Genomic DNA, 6,730 nt, shown 5'->3' with positions numbered 1-6,730 from the left:
TCTATAGATAAGAAAATATCAGATAAGCCTAGAATTTATCTTCCAAATTCTCAAAAAGAATCATCTATCAATTATCTCAAAAAGACTCGCTTTCTTATACAGGTTATTCTTAAAAATGAGCATGAAAATCCATGCATGAAAAACGAAATGACCAAAGTCGAGTGATATTAGGAATTGAGATCCATATCCTGCTATGTAAATAATAGTTCAGGCGGACTAGACCCTTTCTATGAAACCCATTCGTAAAGTTGTGCGCATTGTTACAAAAATCCAGTTTGTCAGTTTGTCACTGTGATTGAACCGTTTATCAAAGCTCGATCACACCACAGATAAAATAAGTAATAATTACCAAGTAAATTACCAACTCCTCTCTGGTCACACAGAGAGCGATCTTCGATTCCATAGATATAAATAAATAATATATAAGATATTTAGATAAAAATACCTATAAGATCGCTGATCGCTCTCTGTGTGGTCAGGCCATGCATAGTTTCATTCATCGCAGTCCTTGATGTGAGCCTAAGTAGAATGTACTACATGTGCGCTCTTTAGTTGCTTTGAATATAGAATAGAATAGAATAGAATAGAATACAATAGACTTTAGTATAGTTGCCTACAACATAATTACTTATACGTGATGCTATTTGACCGAGCAAAGTGAGGTCTAAGATTTAAGTCGACGGTTTTTGCATTTCTCCTCATGTTTAAATGTTTAAATGTACATACTTTCATTATTCAACTCCAAACAACATCATCGAATCAATCATGATTAAATTCATCAAAAAATTAATACAAAAGTGAAACAGCTCAAATGCTATAGCCCAGGCTACTAGAGCAAGGTGAAGGAATATGGACTATAAATTCATAGTTTGCATATGACATAAATTCATATTGCATTCCTGTTAGTTTAATGGCCAATAAAGGTTCTTATTCTTCTTATTTATGAGTTCAGGAACGCTTATCAGCCCAGGTGAAATTATCAGGTCGCTGTTATAGTTTTTTCAAATTTATTAATGACTTTCATTACATGAATCTGAACAAATAATGTAGGTAACTCAAAAAAGACAATTATTCATGAAACCAAAAAAATCTCAATAGACTGATATAGTATGACTGACATTGGGTTTCGAAAAATGGCTGAAGCACAAGATAGGGATGTAGACTGTGGGGTTTATAGGGCTATAGTGCTGTCCTATGGGATCACAACACCCCAGAAGCCACGCCCAAGGATCGAACAGTCTAGGGCTCGTGGCTGAATAATTGGCCTTGTGCTGTCGACATTACAATGAACACTCTTCTCTTCCCGAAACGTAGTAGGCTACAACCCGTTCTTCTTCAGGGACTACTATTATGTTTAATAGATGATTTCGTCAGATACATTACTTACTGTCTAATAACATACATATCATGCTTGTAATATAGGCACATGAGTAAAAAAAAATAAACAAGAGAACATCTTATGATATACTTTTTAAGAAATATTGTAAGTGGGAATTGATTTTCTCTTCATTGTTGGGAATGCTCATTTTGCATCTGATTTATTGTTTCATCGATCTGAATGAAGATGCAATTCCTTAGCCGCGCGGCTCCAGCCCTTCCTCCAGTCCAGTAAGGAGCGTTTCATCAACGGTTTTACTGTAATTACAATGTGAATTTGAAAGGAGAGTCAACTGTCTCATTATTCATTCATTGTATTACATTATCCAAGCGATCTATTTCATTGTGAAAATGTTTTAATTTGATAGATGTTTTTGCAGAAGAAGTTCATTATTAATGTAGCTAATGAAATCACTTCAATCATTGAAGTGATTCAATGATTGTAATGATATAGGCTACTTCAATGAGGTTGTAGTACTCTCTACAGTAGAATATGATATTCAAATTTAGATATTTTGAAAGTAGAATTTGATATATCAATAGTAATCTCACTGTTATGTGGTGACGTGCGTTTCACCAAGTTGTATGGCTAAAGTTGCAATTCCTTAATCTGAGTACAGACTTGAGTGCCACGAACACGCACATTTCTGTTTTCATCGGCTGATAATAACTGTGTGCTGTATTTGTACAGAAACAGTAAGGTACAAATATAATAAGCTTAGCATTAGCTGATAAAAAGTGGAATGTGCGTGTTTGTGGCGTTTAAGTCTGTACGCAGCTTTAGAGATGACTCCAGCCGCGTGGCTACAGTTGTAACGGCTAAAGCACAAAACCAATAAATTCATTATATTTGATGATATATTAGATATGAATCGTGAAAGCAATATAGTAGACAACACTTCTAATTCATCTGCTGCCTAGACGTTCATATAACATGAAAATCAAAAGAATGGAATAACGGATCAACTATTTACCTATGAGATATGCCTCAATTGAGGCATCTGAAGAAGAAATTGAGAAAAATAACAAGAAGATGGAAAAGGCAGAAGAATAATATGGAGAAGAAGAAGCGAATTAGGAAAGCGATTGGTGTTGTGGTCACGCTGATAAGCTATCGATAATATAATTTGAGCTCTATCAATCTGCTAATTTTTTTGTAAGGATGTGCGCATAGAGAGGATGTAAGAGGTAGGGGTAGAGGTTCCCATAAATATAAAGCGCTACAAACGCGGCTTTCATTCTCCTATGAAGCTTTAGAGAGCTATGAAGCTCTCCTATGAAGCTCATAGGTTCTCATTCTCCTATGAAGCTCTCCTAGAGCTAGTGATGGAGAAATTTCCCAATCCCCGCGCGGTAGACCGCGTACTCAGTTGTCTTCAAAGCAGTCACTTGAAGCCTCTTGCTAAGCCGCGCGGCAGAGGTCAAGATAGAGATACATCAATATATTTGTGATACATTGAGGTACCCCCATCTCGGTCTCTACCCCTCTTACCTCTCCCTCTACCTCCTCACTATGCGAGCACTCACTCAAGGGTCATCACTGTAAATAGGTTTTTTTTCGTTTACCGCTTCCCGGTGGTTCGGATCCCACTTAAAGCTGAACGTTCATTTATCTCTCATCATCATTTGTCTCATAACTCACGCACAAGTCTAGAGTTCATGCGGGCACAACCTTTGTAAAATAAGAAGAAGAAAAAAATTAAAAAGCGTGAAAAGCTATAAGCGTAACGTATATACAGGCATCTAGGTATTTTAGGCAGCTGTACTGAGTATAGTCCAGTCAAATGGTCGTTTTTCAGGAAACAGCCCCGAAAGAATTTTTCTCGACGGATCTATATGTATTTTGGGGCGCTGAATTCGAACCTGAAATTTGCTGACACGCCAGACGGCGGCTTAACCCCCAAAACCCTCAAAAACCCCCAAAATTTCGGACTTTTTTCAATTTTCCCATTTTATCTCGTAAACCTTGAGTTTCTCAAGCAAATCATTCTCGACAAAATTGAAGAGAATAAAATTTCAAATAAATTGAGTGGTCGCGCAGGATTCTACCATTTTTGGTTCCAGAGCTACGAATTTTCAAAAAAGGGGTATTTTTTAGGGGTTTTCAAAATTATGCAAACCTACCACTTCTACCCTATACAACTTGGATATTTGTATAGATAAAAAACCACACATCACGTGGAAGAACAATTCATTATGAAAAGGATTCCTTAGGAATTTTCGAATTTAGTTGTGGGGAAGGGGGAATACACCCAAAAATAGAAAATCAATAGAAAATCACAGCCAAAATACAAATTTTTCATTATAATACCTTTTCTAGGCCTTCCTAACAAAAACATACATATTTCGGCTAAAATCATCTCACGAGGGTTATTTTCTATGAGAATCACCTGTTAGAAACATTTAATTTTAGTATTTCCTAGTGCCCCCCCATAAGGATACGTCAAGGATCAAAACTTTAAACACTTATAACTTTTGACAGAATGATCAGATCTCCTCGTACTAAAGCTCATTCTACTCAGCTCGTCAAGGCGGTTCAAAATCATGTATCATAACTGAAATTTGATTGAAAAAAAAATCCTCTTTTAGTGTATTTTAGCCCCTATTTAAATACACAGAAAAATGGCCAATTTCTATATTCAAAACTGTGTATCTCGGTAACCCGGAATGATAAAAAATGGTACTTGGTCTTCAAAGAACAGAGTCTCTTCTTTCATGTGAGGTAAATGAACTTTGTAAAAATATAATCGTGAGGTAGGATTAAAAAATCAAGAAATTTACAATATTTTCCTCATTTTCACAGTCTCGACAGTTTTTCGATAATAAACAGTCATGCAAAATGGGTTTTAGGCAACGTAGCTTATAGAACATGTAATTCTCTTTCATTTGGGACCAATCGCAAGTTTCTATCATGTATCTTACTCGTTTTAGAACCTCTTGAATAACCGTAAAATCGCAGAAAAAATGAGAAAATGAGAAAATGAAAGTAATCATTTTTCTCAATTAGCTGTAACTTTGAACGGTATTGAAATTAGAAAAACGATTTATGGGAGCGAAAAGAGGAGAAAATTCTTTACAACCTTGACTGCTTTTTCGATTTTTATCTGAAGTGTTTCACAAGATACGGAACTTTGAAAATGCGAGACTGTGGAAATGATTAACGTATCAAAAATTTTTCGGATATTCAAAGTATCTTGTGAAACACTTCAGATAAAAAATCGAAGAAGTAGTCGAGTTTGTAAAGAATTTTCCCCTCTTTTCGCTCCCATAAATCGTTTTTCTAATTTCAATACCGTTCAAAGTTACAGCTAATTGAAAAAATGATTACATTCATTTTCTCATTTTTTCTGCGATTTTACGGTTATTCAAGAGTCTCTAAAACGAGTAAGATTCATGATAGAAACTTGCGATTGGTCTCAAATGAAAGAGAATTACATGTTCTATAATCTACGTTGTCTTGAACCCATTTTGCATGACTGTTTATTATCGAAAAACTGTCGAGACTGTGAAAATGAGGAAAATATTGCAAATTTCTTGATTTTTTAATCAAACGTATCCTGATAATTAATTTTTCCCTCCCGATCTGTGCTTCATTATAAAAAGGAATAAATAAAATAAATATAACACAGCGTAAGTACATATATATGTAGCTATACTTTTTTATATATTAATATAGAGCATGAAAAGTTTCCCGCCTTCAAAAACTTTTATCTCTATTCTCAAATATATTAAATGAAAGAATTTCCATGCAGCTGTGTGCCTGTGTCAAAATAATATTGATAATTAGAAGTAATATTGGTGCAGAAATAAAAATATTTAGATGGTCGCGGCGAGAAAATGCGATAACGAGGCGGCTTCTCAAACGCTGATTCGTTGAAGTGAGGCAATAAATCCTGGCTTCACAGAAACGCCGTGCCCGAGCGTGTGACCGTCCCACGTCTTCTTTCACAAATAAAACGGACCAATCACAATCCAGTATGGAATATGAACTTGCATAGAAGTTTTTAAAACCTTCAGTCGCTCTTCAGCTAACGAAGAAGAAACATTGTTCGTAACCAGCGGTTTCAACACCTTGTATTTTCACCTCTATATCTTTCTTCAGTAAGTTATTCAACTAAATATCAATATCTTATACGTATTATATAGAAATATTACAATTTCATGTAGGATAAATGTTCACATGATTAAAATTTGTTAATAGAAAATAATTTCACCCCAATTTTTTAGGTTAAGATTTCAGTAGGCCTCTTCTAACTTGGACGTTGGTGTTAAAAGAAAGTGGAGAATCTTTATTGGAAGTGTTAAATTAATTAATTGATTATTACAATGAGAATTGAGTTTCATATTTTTAAAACGATAAATCTCTTAATTTCCAACCCAATTTTTACGTTTCCAAATCAGTGATGATAGTGTTGTAAAAATTCCATAATTGAACTCTGATAGTTTTAGCAATTCACACCATAGTGATTCATCATATTATATGATTCAGTTTCTCTTTGGTGAAACGACTCGAGCCGCGTGGCTGAAGTCGTCGTAGCTGGCCCAACCTATAGATTGATTAGATTCGATGATTCATTAGATACGGTATGAATCGTAAAAAAGCAATAGGATAATCAGCCTCTGCGCTCAGGTTTTTCGAACTTTGCTGGGATCTATATTTTTATATTCTATACTATTTCATTTTTCATTTTATATTATATTTCACTTTTTTCCATAAACATTGTAATTGTAATAATATTTTTAGAAAAATAATGATTTGATTTGTTACTGTAGTAAAAAACACTTCTAAATCTAATGAATCATTAACTAATGAATGTATAGGTTATGTACTCCAGCCGCGCGGCTAGTCATCGCTAAGGAATCGCACCTGTAGGGCTAGACCATATTAGGCGTTTTTTAACCGTTTTTAGCCGCCAGTTCAATCAACCAATCGGAGAGCTTCCTGCCCTGCTGACTCTAAAAATGCCGTCTGAAAACGCCTGATAGAACGCTTAATATGGTCTCGCCCTTAGATAGAGCTGACTGCGTCCCAACTTCACCCCCTAGGTTTAAAATGGTGTCAGCACATTTCAATTAAATTCACTTCCAAGGTTAGCCTGTTTACACTTTACAGATGTTAATGAATGATATACTGCATTTGTTCAGTATTAAATTTGGATTTTCAATAAATATTAATTATGAATTATTTTTTTGAAATTATTAATCAATATTAATTATTTTACTCTGTTTATTTATCTGAGCTTAATCGGTTTGGTTGTTGTGTGCATGTGATTGATAACTTTTGATGTTAATTCAATGTGCTAGTTATTCTCATTTTCCAATCTTCCTACTAGTTTTTGTTATCATTTTTCTT

The sequence above is a fragment of the Nilaparvata lugens genome, chromosome X (assembly GCF_014356525.2).
Source record: "Nilaparvata lugens isolate BPH chromosome X, ASM1435652v1, whole genome shotgun sequence".
Classification (NCBI taxonomy): Eukaryota; Metazoa; Arthropoda; class Insecta; order Hemiptera; family Delphacidae; genus Nilaparvata; species Nilaparvata lugens.
This window is presented reverse-complemented; position numbering follows the sequence as displayed.